Source organism: Centruroides sculpturatus, unplaced genomic scaffold, assembly GCF_000671375.1.
Source record: "Centruroides sculpturatus isolate CEXI.00-Female unplaced genomic scaffold, Cexi_2.0 scaffold1238, whole genome shotgun sequence".
Classification (NCBI taxonomy): domain Eukaryota; kingdom Metazoa; phylum Arthropoda; class Arachnida; order Scorpiones; family Buthidae; genus Centruroides; species Centruroides sculpturatus.
In genome coordinates this window covers 239,591-252,859 of record NW_019385448.1, presented here as the reverse complement: position 1 = coordinate 252,859, position 13,269 = coordinate 239,591, and the positions used below count along the sequence as shown (strand labels likewise).

Below are 13,269 nucleotides of genomic sequence, written 5' to 3'. Positions count from 1 at the left end.
TGTTTAACGGAATAATATACAGGGCCAGATGCCATCACCTGGAAGATGGCCCAGCAGGCTTACGCTGCTATCCCCACCACTTTCCTGGTCGTATTCAACAACTGCCTGAACTGCGGATATTTCCCAGAAAAGTGGAAGGAGGCTTCTGTGAAACTTATTCAAAAAACCCAGGACACTCCACCGACAAAGGCTACGGATTACCGCCCTATCTCTCTCCTTTCTGTGATTGGGAAGGTACTGGATGCTCTCCTCTCTGAAAGAATCCTATACCACCTTAAAGCTAACAACACTCTAAACCCCAACCAGTATGGTTTCATGAAAGGAAAAGCCACTCACCATGCTTTGGATAGGGTCACCAAATATGTGCAAAATGCCAAACAAAAGGACAACCACACTATCATTGTCAGTATTGATTTCAAGGGGGCCTTTGATCACGCCTGGTGGCCAGCCATCCTGGCCACTCTTTCTAGGGCCCACTGCCCGGTCAATATCTTCCAATTACTGAAGAGTTACCTCAATGACAGGAAAGCCCTAGCAATTGATAAAGGTAGGGTCCTCCACTACTCCACTATTTCGAGGGGATGCCCACAGGGATCGAAGTCAGGACCCTTCCTGTGGAATATCTTATATAACGGAATCCTCAACCTTTCCAGGCACGCCCCCAAGATGGTAACCCTTATGTCCAGGGCTATGCAGATGATACCATCATTCTGCTATCCCATCAGAATCAAGAAGTGCTTCAGGACTACACAAACAATTTCCTAAAATTGGTCTATAACTGGAGTCAAGATAATTATCTTCTCATCAGTTATGAAAAATGCAGCACAAAGCCCTCCATCTGGATTAATGGTCAGAGAATTCAATATACAAACACCATTAAGTATCTCGGAGTCATCCTGGATCCAAAACTGTCATGGAAAGACCATGTAAACTACTCCTACGACAAAGCTATTACTGCAAGCCATAAACTGAGATTCATTGCCAGGAATTGTTGGGGCTTGGACAGCACCAACAGCAAAATCATTTACAAATGAGTTGTCGAACCCATCCTCACCTATGGATGTTAGGTTTGGGGTTACACAGCAAACAGGACCTACATCCGAAGGAAACTCCTCTCTGCTCAGAGGGCTGCTGCAATAGCAGTCACTAAAGCATATATCACTGCCCCTATGGACGCCCTGTTGGTGATCTCTGGCCTGATTCCAGTTAACCTTGTGATCATCTATAAATACATTAAGAATCTCCTAGTGAACAAGAACTCCTCCAACACCAGCCAAGAGTATATTCACAAGACTGTTACTAACTACAATCTACCCGACCAGATCCACCCACTGGTGGATGAGGTCCGAGAGCACGGCCTGGATCTCAACGTCGATCAATCCGTCATTCATCCCGCAAACCAGATCATCTCCAATTTTGACCCCCATCCTCCTCAAACCCCTGAGGGGCTCTGCATCTACACTGACGGCTCTAAGGCATCTGGAGCTGTTGGTGCAGCAGCCTGTCTGGAAGACCCACATAAGAAAATTTTTTGGGAAGCAGCATTTAAACTTCATAAGAACTGCACTAACAACCAAGCAGAGTCTCTAGCAATTTGGAAAACCCTGAAGTATGTGCAAGACAACATTCAACTGTTTAGGGGTAGAACAATAAACATCATCAGCGACAGCCTTACGGCCCTACATCAAATTAAAAAAAGGAATCATAAACTTCCGATCATCCGCAACTCTTTGAATATCATGAAGGCACTCAAAGGTGCTGCTTCCATTAATTTTTACTAGATTAAAGGACACTCTGAAATCAGGGGCAATGAAAGGGCAGATGGCCTTGCTAAGAAAGCACACAAGGTGGCATTTCACCTCTCCTACTACTCAATTCCAATCTTTTATGTATGCAGCGAAGTTTCTGCCACTCTTATGTCATGGTGGCAAAGGGAGTGGGACAGCAGTTCCACTGGGTGTATCACCCACAATTTCCTCCCTGACGTTGTCCATAGATCCAACCTCAAACACCTGAGCACAAATCACGTTCTTACCCAGATTTTAACAGCACATGGGAACTTCAAATGCTACCTGCACCGCTTCCTAAAAAAGGGAGACAGTCTCTGTGACTGTACCATCAAAGAAAAAGATGACCCATTCCATCTCATCTTTACCTGTTCGAAACACACTGTGCACTGCCAACATCTGAAAGAAACTTTAACAAACAATGGTCACCACTGGCCCTGCCACCTTAGTGCCTTCATCGAAGACAAGGACACGTTTATGGCTTTCGTTAACTATGTTAACAAACTCCACCTCACGGACTACAACCCTCCAGCACCTAACACAGTCTTCTCTCCAGCTCCCTCACCTTCGAGCTCCTAAGACTCGCTGACTCTTACCTGACTGTATCCGTCCACCTACTCCATTGCACCCAACTATTAAGGTGCCTCCCTGTTCATACTCCATCCGGCACCTTGTGTTATTCTTCTCTAGCTATTGGCCATGCTTATCAAAGGCACCATTTTTACTCTCTGTATCCTTCACGCGTTCTTTTAATCCATACACGTTATTTGTAAATTGTCCCCTCCGTACGGACGGTTTGCGGCTGGTGCCCTTATTCTCTTCTTATCCCCTTCGCTCTTTTCCTTCCCATTCCCACCCATTCCCCACCCTTCACCCCACCCTATCTTCATCCCTCCCTCTTCCTTTCCTTCTGGCTATACCATCGAGTTAAGGCCTTTTCTTTACAAACTATAAACTATATCTGTTTTCAGATTTCATCTATCTAACTCCATTCTTGAGATTAAGGAAAGACGGACGGATGACAGTGGGAATTTATAGGTCTATAATTTTTTCAAATTGCAGCCTAATTGTATTTATAAGATAAAGGGCACTCAATAAATTGCTGTGTAATAAATTGATTTCTCAAATTTTTCATGAATTATTTTAAAGAATTTAATTTTTTTTTTGCTTCTTTATACTCTTGCATTATTCTCCATTTGAGAATTATCATTTACTTTGAAAATTTTTCTAAAATACTGGAATGGTTAAAATTACATCATATTATGCCTTCTATCAATTAAAGGTCCTGACAGTTGCCAAGAGGATAAAACCACTGAACACTGGTATTTGATTGCAGGCTCATACTTCTTCAACAGGCTGGTCATGTAAATTTCCAGATTTCCTTTGTTTATATACAATAGACTCCCATACAACACGGGGGATACATTCTGCGTTGTAGGAAATCACATTATAGGGGGCATACATTATCAGATCAATTTATGCAAATTCAAACATGTCTCTAAATTTTAACTGTTATCGCAAAGGGTCAAAGATTTCCCAAACATTTTTCCAAAATTATAGAGGAAGGCAATTATATAGCGGAACAAACCAAATTCATCAATGTTATAGACTTGTATTGGAAAAAAATGCCCAACAGAACATTATATATATATATATACAGTTTAACCTGCTTATAACGTCATTCATGGGACCGACAATTTTTTGACGTTATAACCGAGTGTCGTTATCTGCGGGGTCATAATTTCAGTCCCATAAAAGTATCAAGTCTGTTTAAGAATCTATTATAAAATTCATCTAATTTAATATCGTATGTATAAAAGTGCAAACTAAATATTTAAATCAACTTTATTTACATTATTATGTCTAAATTTACAACGATGTAATTAAAAATTTCAAAAATTATTTTTTATAAGAAATTTTTATTTGTCAAGTTTCGATAATGGCGGCACTTTCGGTTTTGAGAATAATGTCGAATCAAAAGGCAACAAAAAGTTAAATTAAGCAAGAAACGAGAAAATTATCATCCAGGTGTTATTAATGCCTGGATGATAATTTTCTCGTTTCTTGCTTATCTATCAATAGACATGAAGTCCAATATCTTTCACTTTTAGGTTAAATTAATGTATATCAATTAAAAAGAAACAATAAAAATATTCACTTAAAAAAAGTCAGTTATTTTAGATTGTAGGCATTTTTACCTAAAAATTGTTTATCAATGTCATTTTTTAAGTCGTAGATTTTGCTCATTATTTCTGATGAAGTTTTACGAGACCTGTAGAATTTGCTAAACCAAAGTCTCTGCGTACGTCTGCTTTTTTTCTTCCACTTTCACTGCTTTAATTATTTGTACTTTGCAGTCTAATGTTAACGCTTTCCTTTTTAAGCTAGCCATTTTACCTGATTTGATGCTAAACTACAACACAAGTATGAGAGCTATGCAGACTAACCCACTGTCACGTCGTTTAAAGGGGTGGTGCATTTCACCCCATTGAATCAGGTGGTGACAGTACCACCCACAATCGTTCTAGGAAGCAGACTCTGACCGTAGGACTGAACACGTAGTATTTTCTTTGATAAATAAAATTTATAATTTAATTTTGTAAATTTAAGAGTGCTTCAAATATGACGTTAAAACAGGGTTTTATGTCGTTACAAGTGGGTTTTTTAACATTATCTAGTATAGTAAATTCGTGGGACCGATAAAAATTTGACGTTATATTAGGGTTGTCGTTACACCCGATGTCATTATAATCGGGTTAAACTGTATATATTTTATACTCTTTCCACCCTGTGGGCACTAAGAGAGCGTCTTATAGCAGGCCCATTATGGTTCGGCCAGGCCCACAATGGGGCGACCAGGTGGTGAGGGACGGGGCCTGACATATCTGAACGGGACCCCCCCTTGAAAAATTCCTGGGATTCCTTGACCCATCAAGATTCGATCCCAGAGCCCCCAGAGCAGTAAGCTGCCATCTTCACCAATGGGCCATCTGGCCATCAAACAGAACATATATTGCAAAAGATGAGACTTCGCTTCTGGTTTCAAGCCATCAAAAGAGAGGATAACTTTACTTTTGTGTTCTAATGCAGCTGGAGAATATATAACTAAGCCAATGTTAATTAATTGTATATTAAATCCACATGTAATGAAAAACTTGACAAATCAACACTTCCTTGTTCACTGGAGAGCTAATAAAAAAACATGGATTACATGCAAAATGTTTAAAAATTGATTTTATAACTGTTTTGTACCAGAGGTTGAAGATTATTTATAACAAAAAATTATTTTTTAAACTGTTGGCTTCACTGTTCATACATAAACAACTGGTAAGTGTGTATTTTCACTTTTCTAAACAAAAAATCTGAAACCATATGAAAACGTGAAATTTATCTTATGCGTTATACAGGATTGTTTATTGCACTGTATGAATTCTAGTTGCAAAATTTTTGTTGCATTATATGAGAGTCTACTGTACAGTACTGTACATCTAAATAGGAACTAGTTTTCTATAGAAAGTCCTGGAAGGCATCAATCTGTTGCAATGTTGTATCACACCAAACCAAACCATCAGTATATCAGTGTATACTTGATCAATGTTATTGAGTCAGTCTGTTGCATTTTATCCAATCTACATTTAATGATTTCAAAACTCAAATAATTCAATTTACAAAAATTTGGTTTAACCTTATGGAGTTTTCTCTCCATAAGGTTAAACCAAATTTTTAATATAATGATGTTTTTCTTAATAATTAACAAATTTTGAATAATTTTTTTAAAATTTAATAGTCATTTCACAATGTGAATAATGTTATTTTTGTGTGTATTCATAAAATGATTCCACTACTAAAAAGCAGGAATTCCATATAAATGGAATTTTTCTTATATTAAGATTGTCAAGTATATTACTGGTTGCTGGAAATGAAATACACTGGAATTATTAGATGAATCAATTCAATGAATAAAAGATAAACTGATTACAGATGTGACATTCTGTAATATAATTATTCAGGAACATATTGCAGTAATGTATATTTTGGAGAAAGTAATTTGCTTCTATTTTATTTATTTTAAAGTTATAGAACAAAAAAAAAACTGGATTAAAAAAAAATATATTCTTTAGTCATTCTATGTGCATTAAGCTAGAACTTTATATATTAATTTTAAAACACCTTTCTATCTTTTTCTAGTAAATTTTTTAATTAAATTAAACTAGTCATTATCAAGAATAGTTGATTTTTGGACAATTCTATATTAGTCTCTCTGATGTACATTGGAAATAATTTCAAGAAACTAAATCTTGTGAACAGAAAGTTACATGTAAAATTCTTAAGATCCTTGACCTAGGATTGGCCTGCTTCCAACCTGCTAATAACCCTTAACTTTTGAAACATATCCTTATTAGGCCTATATAATTCCTGTGCACCATTATAGAAAATCTTGAGAGTGGATAAAATGTAATGTACAACTTCCTAATATGACACATGCAGCAAAAAAAAAATTTTTTTGCACCTTGTTGAAATTTTATGTATTCAATTGAGCAATTCAAAGCCTTTCATTTTTTTTAAACTTGTTCATTTAAATATGACAAAATATGGAACTATTGTTCAGAAAGTAATTTTGTTTTTTTCCCATGGGAAAAACTTTTCTTATAATATATAAATATTTTATTGAATTATATGTTGACTGTTTTGTTCCAATACCTGTTGCCATCTTTCTGGTGGTAGTATGATTCCATGTTCATAAAAGTTTTGATCTTTGCTTACAAAAAACTGATCCAAGTGATTTTTGAAATCCTTGAAGTATCTGAAAAATTTGAAGTAAATGTTTTACCATTTAAAAAAATTTTGTAAAGACCGGAACAAGTAATAATCTGAGGGTACCAAATTGGTGAATATGGTGAGTGTGGTAGCACATCCCATCCAAGCTGTAACAGTTTCTGACAAGTTACCAAACTTGTTTGAGGTTTGGCATTATCATGGTGAAACACTACACCTGTTCTGTTGTTCACTTTTGGCCTTTTCTGTTTGATGGTTTTATTCAATTTGTCCAGTTGATGGCAGTACACTTTCGAATCAATTGTGGAATTGTCTAATAGAAGCTCAAACAAACAATTTCCTTAAAATCCCCTAAACAGAGAGCATAATTTTTTTTGTGAATATCAGCTTTTGAAGTACTTTGTGCCAGCTCATCTCTTCTATTCCATGATTGTTTTAAGTGATCATAAACAATTGAATTTAACAAATTTAATCTCTTAGCAATTTCCATGTTATTCAGCAGTTGGCCAACCAGTGGCCAAGTGGTTCTGTTCCCTGAACACTGGGAGTTCAGTTGTGGGTTCATACCTCACCAATATAGGCTGGCCACATGGAGTTTTCCGGGTTTTCTCCATGTCTGTAATGCCTGAATAGGGACCAGTTATCCTTAAAATGACCTCCTGGAAAGCAGACACCCAAATATTGCATTGCCATAACTTAACAAACAATATTTGCAGTTTGCTTCAATCAATACCTTTATTTTGTCTTCCTCAGCTTCAGCTCATCTTCCAGAATATGGTGCATCTTCAATATCGAAATTTCCAGAACGAAATTTTTGCCAGAACCAGTTTTGGCATTGTTGTTCTGTCAACATATCATCTCCATACATGTCACATAATTTTTTCTTGCTTGAACAGCATTCTTATCTTTTTGGTAATAAAAAAGCAAAATACATCAAAAATGCTGCTTTTGATCTTTCATATTTGATGGGACACCAAAAAAAAAAACTGCAAAGAATCAGACAACATTTTTTACAAATAGCTTTGAAATGTCAGCTGTCAAAATATGTAATGGCAACACAATTCAGAATGAAATTAAATTGGCAGGTAAAAATATAACTAACCCCTCTGGTGATAAAAAAGTAAATTACTTTCCAAACCAACCCAATATATACAGTATTTATCAGTCAAACCTTGATACGTTATCCTTTTATAGTGGCCTGTTTTATTAGACCTGTTTATTATCTATAAATTACTAAATGTATAATTTTGCATTGCAAATGACATTATTGCCATCAAGTCATTTGACTTCCAAACTCAAATGTTTGTCCAAAACTAAATGAAGTCCTCACTTTACGTGAGGACTTCATTATTTACATAATTCTTATTGTCTGAATTTCTTTAGTTTTTTTATCACACACAAATTTAGTATCAGTTTCAGAGGTAAACAAATAGTGGTATTAAATCAGTTTGAATGTGTATATGGTTTTTAAATATGATTTGTTAGTAGTTATACATCACTACATATAAATAAGTCAGTATACTAGATATGAAAGAATAAAAAATAACTAGATACTACAATAAAAAAAAAGTATTAGCATTCTCAAATTTGATTCTTTTAATTAAATGGGGTACTATGGATTTATTATTTGTAGAAAATTTTCTTATTATTTTTATAGCATTATACTATCTTACTATTAATATATTTAATGTTAGTATCTGAGATTGTTTTATAGATAGGCTTACTGGACAATCCAAATCCTTACAAATTCTTATACCTCATTCAAATTATCCAATAATTTGGATAAAACTGTGAATGTCAGTTTAGACATTCTTGTTAACTGCATGTTAACACCACTTTAGAGATGTCTTAGTTTTACCAACTGATGATGCATCCTGTTATATTATTCATATTACAGGTTAGTTTAAGGATATAAACATTTAAAAAATTTAACTAGTTTGCTTAGAATACAGATCTTTAATTCAACAAAAATTTTTTGGACGAATTTATTAAATTATTATATATACAGATGAGAGACTTAAGGCTAAAGATTAAATTGTTATTGCTGTGAAATTTTCTATCCTTGGTAGTTCAAAACACACAAGCAGAAAATACAGATATTATTTTGTAAAGACTAAAGATGTAATAGATATTTACTGCCAGTTGTAAGAACAACCATAATCTAAAACTTTCAAACAGTGCAATATTGAATTGGACAGTAACAGTTAATAGTTCAGTTGCTATTTCAAGTTGAGAATGAGATGTCACTGTGACAATGCTGAAGCGCCCCTTATTGCTTCGGCACCACTTGACCGAAAGGTCAACACCACGTTTGCGATGACAAAGTTGTCAGTCTGACACCACTGTGTCTGTAAGGACAGACACAGAAACCTTGATGGCTGCTAATTTCATTTTTTGCACAAACAGTTGCATTTGTAGGCACTTGGACTTGGAATGGAGATGGCCTGAGAGACAGCTGGAAGAAGTGCACACCACAACTTAATAATAAAAGAATAATACATGTTTATTTATGTAAACTATTTACACACATATATATAGGATAACAGAGTTTCATTATAGCTTTTATATAGCATCATATAATGGATATAGCATAACATAATCGATTAGACTTTATACTAGTTGGTACTGTTTTAATGGGTTTCTAGCTGAGAGAGAGCTTACATTTTTACACGTGATGCTAAATACCTTGAGTTGAATCGACTTGATCAAAGTCTTGAGGTCGCAAAACATCCTGATGACGAGGTGGAGAGGTCTCAGCTAGGTTGGGTAGAGTTAGGCTCCTTGATGGTACAGTTCACTATCAAATGTTTGTTGCTAAGGCATCTGCGGTGAATGGCAGTCGAAGGGATCAGCGATGGAGCACGGTTAAACTACACTCACATGAAAAGGAGGTGGATCAGCAAACTCCTGGGCCCCGATGACTTTCTCGTCCTCGATTCTGCCCTTTTGTTTTGGGGGTCCTCCCCCTAGATTTTGACGTCCTCTTTAAGCCATGTTACTATTTTCAACCAATGGTGAATATTTGTAGTTAGTTCCCAGTGACATATCGAATGTGTCACCTGGGAAAGGAAGTGACTCCGGGGTGAAAAATGCAATCATCCTCTGGTAATTAAATTGAAATTTTTTGCTGGGATTTAAATGAATTGAAGAAAATTTTGTTTTTCTTAAAATTTTTATCAAATTCAGGCTCTCACATCACAAAGTTATTTAACTTATTCATATTAAAAAGCTTCTTGCTTATAATACAGGATCCCCTCGTTATATCATGGATTTGGATATATTGTGCTTTTTTTTTGTCCCCAAATTGTAAAACCTCTTGAGTCAATAAATTTAAAAATATAAATTGCCATTGAATTTTTTTTTTGCAATGAATGATATGTGGTATTTTATTCCTACCATTATCCTTGAAACTATTAGTGCAGGTGAAACAATAANATGATGATGCTCCAAATCTCTGTCGTAGTACATTTTGTGCGTGTTGTTTTCCAATACTGTTTGTGGAATATACTTGTAGTATGGTTCGTGCATGTCTGCCAATTTGTGTTTATTATTATTATTATTATTAATGTTATTAGAATTATTATTATCATCAACCCATCTCAATTATATTAAAATGGTTTGAGTGAAAATAGTTTTAAAAAAATATCGTTTATTTGTATATAATCAAAGTAATTTTTATAATATAACTTAAATATCTTGTGGTCTCGCAAATCATTACTTTATTGGTTATTAATCTCCTTTTTCAGTTTTTGATTGGTCTTTCTCTGTTACCAGATGAAATTGGACCAGATCAGTTCTTGAGAAAGACAATTGTTTATTAATGCAATTTGACGCCGCCTTTTGTTCAGTGTTGAATGAACCTTCTACTTTCGTTTTTGTTTAGATATGTGGTTAAAAGAATGTTTTTCATCTCAGCCCAGGGCCTTTCAACACATGTTGGTTCTTCTTGGTTATAATTTTGCTAGAAGCGCTATAGTTGCTCTCAACCAATGTGTTCCTGCAGCTAAAAGCTTGTAAAGATTTGTGAGTTTTTTTATAACTTATTCAAAAAAATTTAAGTATACAGTAATACCCCGACTTACACGAACCTGGAGTTACGCAATTTTCAAATCTTGTCGATTCGTCTTTTGTTTGAGCACCACGCACTCTTGATTATTCACTCCCCACACACTATTGTTCAGCTTACGTGTTTGGATGTGTCGCGTGGAATCGACGCATAGCTACAATTTATTTTGTGTAATTTATTTCTGTTTGTTATATCTATGGAGACTTGAGAGACTCTATGTGGTGATTTCTTGTAACCGTGAACGAACCAAAAAACGAGATAAGATTAACGAGAACATTTATTAGTTTTCACACAAGGTAAATTTCACACAATCCGAAAACTGAAAACTGGAGAGGTGGCTAAAGATGAAGAGTTTAAAGCTAGTAACGGTTGGTTCAACCGATTCAAAAGTCGCTGTAATTGGCATAGCATTGCAGAAAGTGGAGAGGCAGCAAGTGCTGGTAAAGAGGCTGCGTCTTACTATCCAGAGAAATTCAAAGCTATGATAGATGAAGGTGGCTATACCAGCCAAACCATATTCAGCGTAGATGAGACTGGCCTGTACTGGAAGAAGATGCCTAAAAGAACTTTTATCACGCATGAAGAGAAAACCTTTCCAGGTTTTAAGGCCGCTAAAGATTGATTGACAGTGATGGTTGGCGCGAATGCAGCTGGTGATTGTAAGTTAAAACCTCTCTTAGTTTATCGCTCAGAAAATCCAAGAGCATTGAAAAATAAGTCTAAAGTTGGCTTGCCTGTGATTTGGAAGTCGAATCGTAAGGCTTGGGTGACAGCTTCCCTTTTTGAGGACTGGTTTGGTCATCACTTCATACCTGAAGTCAAACGTTATTGCCAATCTAAACAAATTTCATTTAAAGTGATGCTAATAATCAACAACGCCCTGCAACTTTAACTAATTTTGACCCACGTGTGAAAGTTGTATTTTTGCCACCAAATACAACCAGCTTACTTCAACCGATGGATCAGGGAGTCATCAAAACATTCAAAGCTTATTACACGAGACAATCGTTTGTATATCTGCACGAAGCTATGAGACAAAACAACGAGCTCTCTGTTAAAGACTTTTGGAAACAATTCAATGTTTTAGATGCAGTGAGAATCATTGGACAATCTTGGAATGAAGTTTCACAAAAAACTTTAAATGGCGTCTGGAAAAAACTCTGTCCTTTTTTTTCACCACTGAAACTCAGGCGGAATCATTGCCAGAGCCTGATGAAATTGGTAATGTGATTGAAGAAGTTGTCGATCTTGCCAGGCAAATAAATTTAATAGTGGATAGTGATGACGTTCAAGAACTGCTGGATTCCCACAATCAGGAACTGACAATTGATGAGCTCATAGAAATGTGTGAGCAAGAGCAAAACATTGAAGAACTTGATTCTTTAGATCCAGTTCAATCAGAAGATCGAATGACGGTTGGAAAATTGACAGAAGGCCTCAGTTTAATTGAAAAGGGGTTACAAACTTTAGAAAATATAGACTCCAACAAAGAGCGCATTTCTTCTACAAAACAAGAAATAAAAAAAATTATTAGCGTACTACGAGGAAATTTTGTGGGAGAAAAAATGTTTGAGCCGTCAGACGAATTTGTTACATTTTATGAAGCCTTCTACATCAAAATAACTTAAGTTTATGATTTTAATAATATAATTTGTTATATGTATGTATTATCTAAGATTTTATTAAACATTTTTTTCTAAATTATTGTTTTCTTTAGTCTCCGGCCCCAATTAAAAATAATTTGTATGTATTTATATGCAAAATTATACCCTGATTTACGTGAATTCGACTTACGCTGTTATCACTTGGTCCCACCTATCGTGTAAGTTCAGGGTATGACTGTATGTAGTTGCAGTTATTTGAATTTTTAAAATCTAAATTTAAATCCTAATTTTTATACAGAAAATGTCACTTTCAACATTAAATAAAAAATGAAAGATTGATGATGATGATAGAAAATTTCAAGAAAGATGGGAGTTGAACTATTTTTGTATGGAAGTAAATAATAAAATTATATGCTTAATTTGCAAAGAAACAATTAGTGTTGCTAAAGAATACAACATTAAACAACATTATAGCACTAATCACAAAGAACAATTTTCATGCTTCAAAGGAAAAATAAGAGAAGAAAAATTAAAATCAATGAAGAATTCACCTAATAGCCAGCAACAAGTGCTTACAAAATTCATGAAAAGTAATGAATTGGTAACAAGAGCCAGTTACAAAATAAGCTATTTATTAGCAAAACATTCAAAACCATTCACTGATGGTTCTTTAATTATGGAATGCATGATGAAAGCTGCCGAATTCATCTGTCCAGAAAAGATACAGGCATTTCGAGATATCTCATTATCAAGAAATATGGTGGCAGATAGAATTGGGCTAGATATTAACATTCTGTTCAAAAAAGGGCATTTATCTACCAGTGTTTACATCAAACCAATGCACAGGCAATATACATCCCATCACAATCAAATGATCCATACCGTTATAAGCTGGCAGCATTCCGAGCTCTAATCAGAAGAGCTTTTCTATATTGTGATAGTGTTGTAGACAGAACAAAAGAAATTGACAGAATTGTACAAGTAGCTGAAACATTGGGATACATAAAAAGCACAATAGCAGGATTGGTTAAAAAAT

The 13,269-nt window shown here is 35.1% G+C and overlaps 1 pseudogene; it reads left to right on the top strand.

The window, feature by feature from the left end:
* The first annotated feature begins 1,169 nt into the window (after nucleotides 1–1,169).
* Nucleotides 1,170–12,346, top strand: LOC111639111 (annotated as a pseudogene).
* Nucleotides 12,347–13,269: the final 923 nt, after the last annotated feature.